Source organism: Microtus oregoni, unplaced genomic scaffold, assembly GCF_018167655.1.
Source record: "Microtus oregoni isolate MIOR12 unplaced genomic scaffold, Mior012 000052F_ref0000163, whole genome shotgun sequence".
NCBI classification, from domain to species: domain Eukaryota; kingdom Metazoa; phylum Chordata; class Mammalia; order Rodentia; family Cricetidae; genus Microtus; species Microtus oregoni.
The window spans coordinates 3,266,792-3,281,572 of record NW_024543828.1 but is presented as its reverse complement, the minus strand read 5'-3'; positions in this window follow the sequence as shown (position 1 = coordinate 3,281,572).

Here is a 14,781-nt window from a genome sequence, read left to right as displayed (position 1 = left end):
GAGTGTTTCAACTTAGTGCTGTTATCATGGTCCTGGAGGAATTGTCATTGTAGGACTTCATCCTTCTTATGGAGACTTCAAATGTCATTGATAGGCATGTTCATGGTTCACTACAGAAAACTGATAGGAACTCAAACCCAAAATCATGTACAGGAAGATAGATGAGACATTTTTCTAGAAATAGAAAGTATATGTTAGTTCTCTATATGACCATGACTATCATGACAGAAAATTTTAAAAAGTTATTTAGTTTAATGTTATGCATCTTAAGCTTGAAGAGTCACTATGAAACCAAAGTGTTATGAGATTATTGGCAATAATGTAGATCTTAAATGTTTGTTTTTCTTTGTTCCATATCAAGGACATGGGACAGAGATTTTGGATTTTTTTTAAATAAGCATGCTTGTGTTTAGAGAAGGAGAGAGCCACACTCCAACTAATTTTTAATTAGACTTGAGCTACAAAAAGTCTATTTGTAGTATATGTCTGTAGAAAACAGCAGAAACAAAGGTTTGAGAAGATATATGAAATTTTACTCTGTTGAAATATACTAATAGGTCAATTTACTCTTTTTCTTGAGACAGTTTTATTGGATAATTTGTCTTTTTTCTTCAGATGCCTCATTTGTCTGTTAGTCTTCAGATTCTTTAGTTGGATGACTTCATTCTTTCATTCTCCTGAAAAGACCAAAAAAAAAAAACAACTTTCCCCAACACTGACTTTCAGGAGATTCTCTTTGCACAAGTAATATATGATCAAATGAAAAGCAATTGCTAGTTTTAGATTTTAGTTTAGATTAAATGCCCATGCTATTTGATGAACTAGTGCCTCTTATAATTAACAGGTGTCTCTTGTACAAATCAACTCTTTATCAACTTTTATGATATCCATAAATTTTCCTCTCCTGTGGAAACAAAAGCAAAACCCCTTCCCCAATATAACACATGTCATTGTTTCCATTCTGAGGTCAGTAAATATTTAAAGTATATCAGTTGATTTAATTCTATAGTTTTATTCTAATATACAATGTCTCTCATCAGCTGGTATTCCTTTCTCATTAGCACTTGAAAATTCAAAGTTAATAAAACACTATGCAATCTTTTTTTCTGGGGGTATTTTTCATCACTTTCTGTTTATGTAACTTACCATTATAGTTCAATTTGAAATTTCTACAACTGCCTATTCTGTAAGATTCTGTGGTATGCCAGTAAAATGCTTTATATTATAATCAGCAAAAAGCTGGTTCATTTTCTTGGAAACATAAGCTGGACCATTGTCTATTTTTATTGAACAGGTATACCCATGATGGCCCAAACTTCTAAAAATATGTGATTAATAAATCATCCATTTCTGAACTCCAAAGAGTTTTCCATTAAAAATCTGAATAGCTATCAATGGTGTTGTGTACATATTTTAGTCTTCCAAATTCTACAAAATAAAAGACATCCATTTGCCAGATTTCATTTTTTTGAGTATCCTTTGAGTTGCTTCCTGCAAGTAGTGGTATTTGGTTGTATAAAAAACAATAAAAAGACATTTCTGTATAATATTTTGGCTTGTTTTCACATGTTGAAAAGGTAATTGTTTAAACCTCTCCTATTGACATGAAAATTTTTATGAAATTCTGAGACATTTAGCACATTTTCAATCAATAAATAATCTATTTCTGCATTTTCATGTCCTGGAGTATCTGGCCTTATGTGATATATACACATACATACATATGGGATGATTTTTATCCCTGACTGCATCTTGTAAATGGATAAATAATAAAGTCAATTCTATATGATTGGGTATAAATTCAACATTTTCAATATGCAAAACAACATTGATGAAATGTATTATTTTGTGTCAATCACAGAATGTTTTTATTACAATAGCTTTGTAATATAGCCTGAAATCTAGTACCGTAATCTTTCCAGCACTATTTGTTTTATTCAGGATCACTTTGGTTTATCTGGGATCTTTGGTGATTACATAAAATTTTTAGATATTTTTTTGTCATTTCTAAGAAGAATATTGTGGGGATTTGGGTTGGAGTTATATTTAGTCTAGAAATTGTTTTTGATAGAATGATCATTTTCACAAAATTAATTTTTATTAAATTATGAACATGAGAGATTTTTCAGGCTTCTGATGGTCTCACAAATTTATGTCTTCAGAGATTTGAAGGTTGTTTTTTGTTTGTTTGTTTTTTTTTTTTTGGTTTTTCGAGACAGGGTTTCTCTGTGGCTTTGGAGCCTGTCCTGGAACTAGCTCTTGTAGACCAGGCTGGTCTCGAACTCACAGAGATCCGCCTGCCTCTGCCTCCCGAGTGCTGGGATTAAAGGCGTGCGCCACCACCGCCCGGCTATGAAGGTTGTTTTTTGATCCAGATTCTTACCCTCAGTTTTTAGGTTCATTTCTAGATGACCTTTTGAGGACACTATAAATGGGATTGTTTCTATGATCTCTTTCTGAGTATGCTTGTTATTGATATACAGAAAAACTTCTGATTTTGTGAGTTGTCTTTATATTCTTCCATTTCTTAGAATGTTGATTGTGTCTAGAAGTTTTCTGATGGAATTTTGAGGACCTCTTACATATAATATCATATCATCTAAAAGTAGGAATAATTTGAGTTTCTTCCTATTTATATATTTAGTGTCCTTCTCTTGTCATATTACTGTAGCAGTAATAATAATAATAGTCATTTTATTGTTGTTATTACTTTGATTACCTTTTATGCATAATACATCATTTTCAAGTGGGAATAACCTGTAACAAAATGTGAGACCAAGAAAGGTGGCAATATATTCTGGTGAAGATACTGACAAAACAAAACCATAATTTACTTTTGTGGAAATACAAACTGACTCAAGCACTGTGGACTCCCAAAACAGTTAAAATGGATTGAAGGCTCTATCAACATGACTCAGCTACATCACTCTTTGTCATATACTAAAGGGACTAGATATCCTACTACAGAAATAATTTCTAGCTTTCACAGCGCACTCCCTGCTCGCCTTCCCTTCCCCCACTCCCATCCAGCTGCCAGGTGCCTTGCTGTTTTTTAGTAAGTGATTCGGGCCCCAGTGCCGAGTCCAAGATACAGATACAGTTTGGCAGGATGGTGACTCGGTCACACACAGCATAGCCTGTGTGGCCAGTCCCACCCTTCCTGCCAGACTTACTTGGGTCTAGCAACAGTGGTGCAAGCACCTTGGTATACAGCCCCCCCGCCCCCAGCACCTAGCAGTAAACATCATGGTCAGTACATAACACCACTCCGTGCACATGACTGCTCTGCTTCCCCTCCCTGTGGGTGACTTAGTTCGGTCGGTCTTGGCTCTGCCCTGTTTCCTGGCCCTCCCCCTGCTACTTTCAGTTTTGGGCTTTGAGTAGACTTTTCAGACTGGCTCTGACTTCGGCCACATGGACTCAGGTGCATTTCTTTTGCCACCACTGGCAGAAAATGGTCATTGCAGGTAAAAAAATTTTCCTTTATAAATAAAAATAAATATTGATTTGATTAAAAATGTCTGAAAACATTACCATTCAAGACTTTAACAGCCTTTTTGATTGTACCGTGTGGGAGATTTTATAAGAGGTGTCTGTCACCCCACATCTATGGATCTTTCTGGGATTCATAGTTTTCCTTGGTACTATATGGTTTGATAATAGAAATATGATAAAGTCTTTATGAGATGAATCCAGGATTCTTAAGGCAGAAGTTGAAAGCTTAACAACAATTGAGAATGACAACAATCTTCTCAAGAATCAGTTTGAAGTTCTCCAGGAAGAGAACAGATTCTTTGTTTAACATGACTCGATCAACTGAGAAAATTTAGAAAAGGTGCAGGCTGATGTTAAGGAGAAATTCATTACTATGGAAGAGGGAACAGCTGATTTGGATCATAAGCTTCAGTCCCTATCTGTAGGAACTGAAAAGTTAACGGGATGATATTAAGGAGAAATCCATTACTATGGAAGAGGGGACAGGTGATTTGGATTGTAAGCTTCAATCCCTTTCTGTAGGAACTGAAACATTAACTGAGAGAATCAAGACTGCTGAATGTGACAATCGGATTTTGTCTAAAGCTTATGACAGATCGGCGGAAAGATTGTCAATACAAGAAGGCACAATTTATGACATAAAAATTATGTCCAAAGATGAGATGTTATCTCTAATGGACAAACTTCATATTTTAGAATCCTCTATAAAGGCTTTGGAACATAATTTTGGACAGGAGATTCAGACATTGTAGAAGGCAATGGTGAATAGAATTGAAAAGATTGAGGAATTTCTAAATTCTGATAAAGAAAAGCAAAGGGTAGAAAGCAAATTTTAACTCCATCTGAGGGTAAATCTCTCTGGGACAATTCCCACAAAGCTCTATCTACAGCTCTACCTGCCATTCCAGTAATAACAACAGAGAAAGTGGTTGGTTCCAGAAACCCTAGGGTCATCAAGGAAGATACATGGGAGTATGTCTGTATGAATGATCTCAAAGAAATCAAACAGGCTGTGATAACTTTTGGGATGCACGTCTCCTTTGTTAAAGAGATGTTAAAATCTTGGGCCACAATGAACAGGGCCACCCACTTTGACTGGTTCTAGTTAGCTTCTACAGTACTTGAGAGAGGACCGCAATTGAACTGGAAATGCTTATTCAGGGAAGAGGCTAGACTCTTAGAACAGCAGGAAAGAGCGAAGGGAATTGACATTTCCCTAGATAAAATTCTAGGTGAAGGGCTCTTTTCCAACGCTCAGGAACAAGCTAATTTGGATGAAAACACACTCTCCATGTGTACTACAGCAGCCTTAAGGGATTGGGACAGGGTACAAGACCCAGGACAGAGAATGAAATCATTTGTCAGAGTTAAACAGGGTCAGAGAGAACCCTTTAGTGACTTTTTACAAATAACTAAGGCTGTACAAATAGGGATATCTGACCCAGAAGCAAGATGTATAATGATTCTTTGGCTTATGAAAATGCAAATGTGGAATGTAAAAGGATCTTGGGGCCTTTAAAGCTCAGATCAGTACCCTTGGAGGAATGGGTCTTGCATACATTGAATGTTGATACAATTGATTATGGCACTGAAGCATGGGTAGAAGAAGCAATTTCCAATGGTAAAAGGAGACATCAGAATACCAAATGTTTTAATAGTGGCAAAATGCTCATAAGAAAAGGAATTGTAGACAACAGATTTTCAGAAATAATAATAATGCATCTTCTTAAAATAACAGAAATAGGAGGACTCAGCCTTCAGATTTATGTAGAAGATTTGGGAAAGGCAGACACTGGACAAATGAATGCAGGTCTACAAGAGATAGACAAGGCAACCAGATACAGATGGGAAATGTGAGGGGGGCATCACAGGCCCCCATGACAAACATGGTTCAGTCATTTCCAGTTACAGCAGAGAACGTGCCTCGTCACTACAATTAGGAAGCCCCATGCCTACTGTTACAAGCAATAATGATCAGAAAGATGAGTTCTGTGTATTTTGGCAAACTTCGATAAGTGATCAAAGACCAAAGCTGAGAGTGTGTGTAAATGGTACTTTTATTACTGGCCTGCTGGACACAGGTGCGGATGTAAGTATTATTACCCCAGAATCTTGGCATCCGTATTGGACTCTTCAGAATGTAAATGTTCAGCTCCTGGGAATTGGAACCCTATCTCGAGGAAGGCAGAGCACGAGATGGGTTGAATGTATAGGGCTAGAGGGACAAATAGGGAAATTAAGGTCATATGTAGCCAATATTGCAATGAATTTATTGGGTCGAGACCTATTACAAAAATGGAATACCCAAATTAACATTCCTGCTACTTCTAGAGCCTATATTTCTGAGAATAATATTAAAAGATATTACAAACGGAGAAAACCGGCCATTCGGGCTGTACAAGAACAAGCAATTGATGTCCCTTCAGAGGTACCAACAGCCTTGCCTCTAAAATGGTTGACTGAGAAATATATGGACAAAGCAATGGCCATTAGCTGAGGAAAAGTTACAGGCTTTAGAACAGCTGGTACAAGAGCAATTAGATGCTGGACATATAGAAGAATCTACCAGCCTTTGGAATTCTCGTGTATTTGTGAATAAGAAAAAATCAGGTAAATGGAGAATGGTGAGAGATCTCAGGGCTATCAACAAGGTTATTCAACCTATGGGCCCTCTGAAATCTGGAATTCCTTTGCTCTCTTTATTACCAAAAAATGGCTTCTCATAGTTATTGATTTAAAGGATTGTTTTTTCACTATAACGATACAAAAAGAAGATAGAGAAAAATTTGCCTTCACAGTACCTACTTATAACAATTCTCAACCTTTGAGGAGGTACCATTAGGCCGTCCTCCCTCAGGGTATGTTAAATAACCCCTCCCTGTGCCAATATTTTGTGAATCAGCCATTGAAAATAATATGCAAGAAATTTCCCATATTGATAGTATATCATTACATGGCTGACATTTTGTTATCCGATTCAAACATGGATACCTTGAACAGACTGTTTGAAGAAATACAGATACTTTTACCTAAATGGGGATTGCAAATTGCTCCTGAAAAGATTCAGAGGGGAAATTCTGTTAATTATTTAGGTTATAAAATAGGTTTGCAAAAAATTAAGACACAAAAGGCACAAATAAGGAGAGATCATCTACTGACTCTTAATGACTTTCAAAGACTGTTACGAGACATTTCTAGTCTATGAGCAGCTATTAGGATAATACATGATCTAATAATTCATTTGAACAAAACCTTGGATGGTGATAAAGATTTGAACAGTCCCAGAGAATTAATAGCTGAAGCAGATAAGGAACTGACAATGATTGAGGAAAAATTACAACAGGCACATGTGGACAGGGTGAATCCATAGCTCAATTGTATTCTCGTCATACTACCATCAAAAATTTCTCCTACAGGAATTTTAATGTAGAGAGATGATATTATCTTGGAATGGATCTTTGGTTTTACATAAACCAAGTAAGAAACTGAAAACTTATGTGGAAAAAGTGTCTGAGTTAATTATTAAAGGCAAATTGAGACATCATTAACTAGCAGGCATAGACCCAGCAGAAATTATAGTGCCTTTCACTTCTGATGAATGAAAGAAATTATGGGAAGATAATGAACCATGGCAAAGAGCTTGTGCTAATTTTTTGGGAGATATTAATAACAACTAACCAAAAGCAAGAGGCTTCACTTCATAAAGAGAACTTCTTGGATCCTTCCTCGAATCATCCATGATGCTCCAATAACTGGAGCCCGTACACTTTATTCTGATGCCAATAAATCAGGGAATGCAGGTTACAAATCAGAAGACTTTGGTAAAGTGGAACAAAATCCTTATGATTCTGTCCAGAAGACAGAATTATATGCCATTCTTATGGTGCTAAGGGATTTTAAAGAACCTATTAATATGGTTACTGATTCACAATATGCAGAAAGAGTTATTTTACATATTGAAACTGCTGAATTTATACCTGATGATACAGAACTAACCTCATTGTTCATCCAGGTACAAGATTTGTTTAGGAAAAGGCTTTGCCCTATGTATATAACACACATCCGATCCCATACAGGTCTGCCAGGTCCTCTAGCACAGGGTAATGCAGAAATTGATCAATTATTGATTGGTAGTGTGCTACAAGCCTCTGAATTTCATAAAAAGAATCATGTTAATAGCAAAGGTTTGAAGAAAGAGTTTTCTATTACATGGCAACAAGCTAAGGAGATTGTAAAGAAATGCCCTACTTGCTCTTTCTATAACCAAATGCCACTGCCTGCAGGGGCTAATCCAATGTGCACCCAAAGGAATGAAATCTGGCGGATGGATGTGTTCCACTTTGCAGAATTTGGCAAATTAAAATATGTACATCACACCATTGACACTTATTCAGGCTTTCAATGGGCAACTGCTTCAAGTTCAATAAAAAGCTGATTCAGTAATCACTCATTTATTAGAAGTTATGGCTATCATGGGTATACCTACACAAATAAAGACAGATAATGGTCCTGCTTATGTCTCTAGGAAAATGAACTGTTTTTGATTATTGCAATATCAAGCATGTTAGAGGTATACCATACAATCCTACAGGTCAAGCAGTCATAGAAAGATCAAATCGAACTATAAAGTATATGTTGAACAATCAGAAAGGGGTGGAAAACACCCCCAGAAATAGGTTACATAATGCTTTTTTAATCTTGAATTTTCTCAATGCTAATGAGAAGGGAACAACGGCTGCAGAAAGACATTGGATAATGGAAAAGTCTACTGAATTAAATCAACCATTTTATTTCAAGGATGTGCTGACCTCAAAATGGAAGCCAGGAGATGTGCTGCGTTGGGGAAAGGGTTTTGCTCTTGTCTACACAGGAGAGGAAAAATTGTGGATACCATCAAAATTAATAAAAGTTCTGTTTGAAGAAGAGAAGCTACTTGGAAAAGAAAAATAACATTTCATTCACAAGGTTGGTGATCATAATGATGGTAAGAAATACAGATAGGTTGTGGGCAGGGTTTCTTTATTATCTCCACAGGAAAATACTCATCTTTAAAGAATTTAAGGGACCCTTAATATTTAATTACTGATTTATGGACATGTTCTGTAGTATTATTTTTGTGTATATATATATGTCTTATTAAACATTTCTTTATAAATATGTGAAGCTGGTTTTGGAGTTGGACTATGGTTCAGTCCCTATTCAATCCCAAGCCTGTTGATAAGAGATATTTAGGAGTTTCTGTCTCAGGTCAGGAGCGATGAAATGGGACAGAATAAGAATAAATATATACTTGATAAACTTTCTATGCTTTTCCTCATATCTGTGTCTTTCTTTATATGTCAGTATATGTCCTTGTTGTTAATATTTAAATTTCTCATAACAAGCAACAAATTTTCCTACAGTAATCTTTAAAGTTTCCAGGATGAAGATGGGGCCCCACAACATCAACTCAATCTGGTTTTTATGACGTCATGAATATTTTTTAAGCGCTAAAGTTAGACCTGTTTTTTGGTACCAACTGCATGAGACAGTTTCGAATGGTGCACATTTTTGACAACATTCTGGCTGGATCTTCTCAAAATGCTCAGAGGCAAGTTATAGTTTTCTTAGGTCTAAGGTTAATTTGGGATTTTTACCATCATTTTCTTTCTCAGGACCCCCTAAGAAGAACGTCACTCTCATGTCAGCTAGAAGCAATCTTAGAGTACAAAGTCCCCTCTCCCAACAGAGTTTGCCCTCAGGGTTAGGGACATCATTTATTGGTTGGTTTCGGGTTGAGGGGATGGGGAGATATTTTATGGATTAAGGGGTATTTTCAAAAAAAGGGGGGATTAACTGGTTTGATGAGATAATTGGTATTTGTGAATTACTGTTTTTAGAAAATTGTATTGTCCTGTTTCTTGTATATTGATATATTGAATATTGAATGTGAGTGTTCCTACCTCTATTTTTGTATAAGAGTAAGCTTATAATTTTGTTTATATTGTACTGATACATCTACCATATTACAATGTACATTTCTAACTCTGATACTGTTTATATAATAACATTGTTTACATTTGATATGTAATGACATTGTTTACAGTTGAAGATCATTGCCTTCATATATTGTACAGTTGTTTATTCTCCTAGTCTTCAAGTTAGATAGGTATTGAGAACTAATCAAGTCTTTTAGATACATAGAGGTTATATTTAGTATACATAGTATAATTTTCAGCCTCTTCGAAGAGCTATAGAAAATGGCCTTTAATCTATCCTAGAATTCTGTGCCAACGAGACACAATTACTCCTGGCAACGCCACTCTACTCCCGAGAGAACGTTGAGCACCAAAGACACTCCACTGGGAGCTTGTCTTCTTGGCAGAATTGGCCTTTGGGTTAAGAAAAGCCCATACCTCAACTACTGACAAAGATACAGAATATCCATAAGTGGATGAAACAGGATTGTCTTATCTTGCCAAGACAGGGTAGGATAATTCTAAGAAAATTCCTTGTCTTTAATAATGGTATGTCAGTTATGTTAGGCCTTAGCCAGCGTTGGTTGACTCAACATTGCAAACAAGACTTTGGGTGATTTTCCAGGTAGTCAATTGTCTCTGTCATTTGTTACACATCTTGGTTATCTCTCATTTGTTCAGTAATATTAATTCTCTTCTCAGATCTTTGACGGAGTTGAAGATGAGGTAATTGTAGTTACTCTCTACCTTATTTAGACTCCTTGAGATAGAATGTTTAGCAAAACTTTTGTTCTCAATATTGTTTGTTATATTTATTATTTGTTATTTTTGTATATAGTTGCATTTGGTTTAGTTCTGCCTTATTTAGACAAAATGGGGAGATGTAGGGATAGTCCAGCCCCTTAGAGGGTGTGTTTGACTCGGGATAATGTTTACATATAAATCTGGAGAGCATGAGCCCTGCCGCTCTCTCTGTTTTTGTATCTTCTGCTCATCGCTGGATCCCTGGTGTTGTAAGCTATTCCTTCATTAAAATTTGGTGTTTCATATTAAGCTAGCCTAGTTATTATGCCGCCTACACTAAAGTATCTGTATTTAAGTCAGGTAACAAAATGACATCCATAGAATGATAAACTATAGATTCAGGAATTTGATTACATATGATTTCCAGTGGCTGACTTATAGAATATTGGCAAAGGTGGGACTATTTATCATTTCCTATAGGTGAATCCTTTATTGATATCTTTTAACAGTCTGAGAACTATTATACGTAGGCACTGTGAAGCCATAATTTTCTGTCTGTTTTTGTAAATGTATAATGAAGAAACAAACTTTTAATTCAGTAACTGTAAGAACCCCTCTTTTAGGCAATAGAGAAGGCAAAGAAATGCCAACTGCAGAGAGGCAATTGGATGAATGACCTTATTAACATCTCTCAGATCTGTTACCATTCTCCATTTTACATATTTTTGTTTTTAACAACAAATAGAGGAGAATTATAAGGGCTGATTGAATTTTCAGTATGCTGAACATCCAGTTGTTCCTGTATCAGTTGTTCTAAAGCCTGCAGTTTCTCTGTTGTTGAAGAAAATTGATTAACCCGTATAAATGTGTCTGTCAACTATTTTCAAGGTATGACTATTGGTGCCTTTGAAATATGAGGGGCTGTTTTGCCCTGCTCTTGTACAACCTGAATGATTGTTGATTTTCCTATATAATATCTTGTAAATATTTCCAGTAATGTAGATTAATTTATTGTTTGCTTCCGAGATTAGGGGAATATTAATCTGAGTATTCCATTTCTGTAACAAATCATGTCTCCAAAATTCATTGCTTTGTTTGTAACATATGGTTTTAATATTTCTCCTTTCCTTTCACCCTATACATTCAACCATCTCATACTCTGTTTTACTTGAGATAAAGTTTCAATCCCTAAAAAAATAAATAAACATTTACATTCTAAAGAGTTCAATTTGGATTCCAACATTCTGATGAAATTATTGTTTCATCCACACCTGTGTCTACCAAACCTTCATAGACAAGCTGATTCATTCATATTTTTATTTTTGGTCTTTGTTCATTTATACCAGTTTGCCAAAATACCTTAAGGTTTCTTCTAAAATTTGATTCTCTCTTCTGTAACTATTCTATTATACAGAAAAATATGGTTTCTTACTCTAGGCATTAGGTTTTTTAATCGCTCTGTGAAAGAGTTTCCTCTATGATGGCAGTAAATAACTAAACTGGATTTGGTATAAGGACCTGAGAGAGGCCCCTCACAGAGTTTCCCAATGGCAAAGGATTATGGTGAATATTCCACATTGACCTACACGCATTAGTCCAATTTCTGCCTTACCACAGCTTACTCATATTCCAGAATTAAGGGAGTTGTGAATGAATTATTATTAGGAAAAAGGCATCGTTTCTGGGAATACCCTGCCTACAATCCCTTTTAAGGTGACAATGTTTGCAACGATTATAACATTTGACATTTTTTGTTTTACTCAAGCCTCTGGAAATCACCTCCTTTATCTATGCATTATTATGGCCATGAGAGTTGATATTAATTCTATCTCAAAACCATTCCTCCAAAGGTGCTGACATACATTTAATGGCCTAATTATTCTTTTTCATAGAGAAAAGGCATTTTCAAAAGCCAGATCTTTAATTATTACTTGTCTAACTTCTGAATTTGATATCATTTTATTTAATCCTGAAGTCAATATTTAAAAAAAAAAATCCACAAAGTCTTTGTTTGGGCCCCGTTAAAACTTTCTATTTTCTATTTTTCCAATTGTCTCCCATGCATTCAAAGATGCTGCATGGCATAAATACAGGGTGTTATCATCATCTAGAATTTATCTTTACATGTTAGAATAATCTCCTTTTCCATGAATTTGATATTGGGAGTTTTACTCAATTGTTTAATAATCTTAGCATCTTCTTTGAACCATATACTCTATTTTAAAAGTGTACTAGGCTATAAAACATCATCAACCAATTATATCCTGTCTTTAGGGAAAATTCTATTACTAACTGACTACAAATTTAAACAATTGCTTCAAAAAAGGTAAAAAGGTGAATGGATGTGATATGGGACTATTCCTTCCTTGAATAGCCCTAAATATAACATTGAAACAGGAGTCCAGATAGCTTTAACAGAATCTCTGCCATTTCAAAATTCCTGTAAGGTTACTGGATGTATTAATGTTGGTTGATTCTGGGGATGCAGCCCCGCAGCTCCCTATCACTACAGAGTGGCACCCAACATGCAAATGGACTCCATGTAAAACCTGAGAAGGCTTAAAAATAAGGGAGAGAGAGTTTAACACAGATTTTTGCTGTTTGTTGGTGTCTTGCTATAGAGAGATTTCCTGATTCGGCAACAGCAGCAGAAAAAAACATTGTGTCAATTTAAAGCTCAGCTTCTTGGGGCTGTGCTGCCAGCATGAACTCTGGATTTAAAGCATTCCAGTGGCTTTTACGGGACTGGATGTCTGCGTTCCCACTTGGGATTGGAAGGAGAGTGCTCTGCGACATGCTGATGGCTCAGCGCTCCCCGCCTGCACCTGGGCAGACTGGGCAGAAGACCGAATCAGGCATAGACAGGCGGGAGAGAATGGCATACAGAGACATGTTTTCAGACTGCACAGTGCTCTGTGTGTCAGATTTGGACGTAACTTGAATGAAAAGAATTTCTGTGCTGCACGCTTAGTCTCAGAATTAAACTGCTGAGTGCCACTTTTACCTGGTGGCCCCAGAGCTAGCACAAAATGGTACATCCTCCATTTTGAAATTTTTCTGACTCAGAAGCAGGAAAAATCCTGTGTTGTTTTAAAATATCGGCTTTCTGAGCCGTCCTGCCAGGGCAAACTCTGACTGTTTGAGGCAGGAGGGCCGACTACAGAGAGAGGACTTGTGTGTTGTTTGTGGACATAATGCTGCAACTTACTTGCTGGCAGGGACCTTGAAATGTCATAGAGTTGTGGCAGTAAACATGGCTACAGCCAGTACCTCAGAGATGAGGCTGGAAAGCTAAGGAATGGACTGGATCTAGCTGGCAAAGCCACGGCTTTAGTCCTACTGATATTGCTTAGTAAATTAAAGACTCATGTGGTCAGAAAAACAGAGATACAGTAAAGAGAGCATCAAAGACAAAGAAAAATTTTAAATGATTTACAGTGTTAAAATATATGCAGACTAAAAGTTGAAATTCTTAAAGTAAAAAACAAAAATAAGGAAGAAAGAGAGTAGTTGGGTGTGGTAGTACACACCTTTAATCCCAAAACTTGGGAGGCAGAGGGAGATTGACCTCTGTGACTTCAAGGTGTGGTAGCACATGCCTTTAATCCCAGTGCCTAGAAGGCAGAGACAAACACAGCTCTGTGAGTTCAAGGTGTAGTAGCATACACCCTTAATCCCAATGCCTGAGAGGCAGAGACAGGCGGATCACTGAGAGTTCAAGGACAGCCTGGTCTACAGAGTTATTCTAGGTCAAAAATACAGAGAACCTGTCTCAAAAAGCAAAAAGTTAAAAGTAAAAATAAACGAAATATAGGTTAAAACAAAGCTGTACAAAGATGGAAAATACACAGAAAATTTTGATACTGTGTGCTATTATGCTCTCTTTGAATTGTTTGAATACTGAGGAAGGAGCAACAGATGCCAAAATATATTTGTTTATAAATGCTGCTGAACTAATCCAACATAGATATTTTGAAAATTCCTTGACTTTGAAATTTGGATCTAAGGACATGATGCTTTGGAAAGGAGTTTCTTATTTTGTTTCACAGAGGGTGAGAGTCTGTGGATTGCTTCCATCCCAATGTGGTATGATTGACCACGTCCTCCTGAAAGATTCCTGTGCACGCCTTCAAAAAATTGCTTCGCTCAACTGCCAACTGAGATGAAACTAGCACACAGGTTATACCATGAAAAACCTCATTAACAACGCCCCCATTCAGCAGGAAACAGGTTGGAGAGAAAAAATTGCGCCCATGTTCCCAAATATGGTTTATAAACGTTCTTTTACATTTAAAGGGGGATATGATATAGATATGAATAATTTGTATTAGTATAGATTTTGCTTTATTGATAGAGATTTAAGGTCAATTTTGTCATATGTATATGCATATTTCTGCTATTGATTAAGATATTGTGATTGTGTAGTTCATTAAAAATGTAATGTATAATTAAAATATAGGTTAATGGATAATCATCAGTAATAGTCAAGTTTGTAGTCATATTAGTTAGATTTTCTAGATATATAGAGATACATTTCAGTTAGATAGACATTCTTCATATCTTTCAAAGCCTGCAGATTATGGCA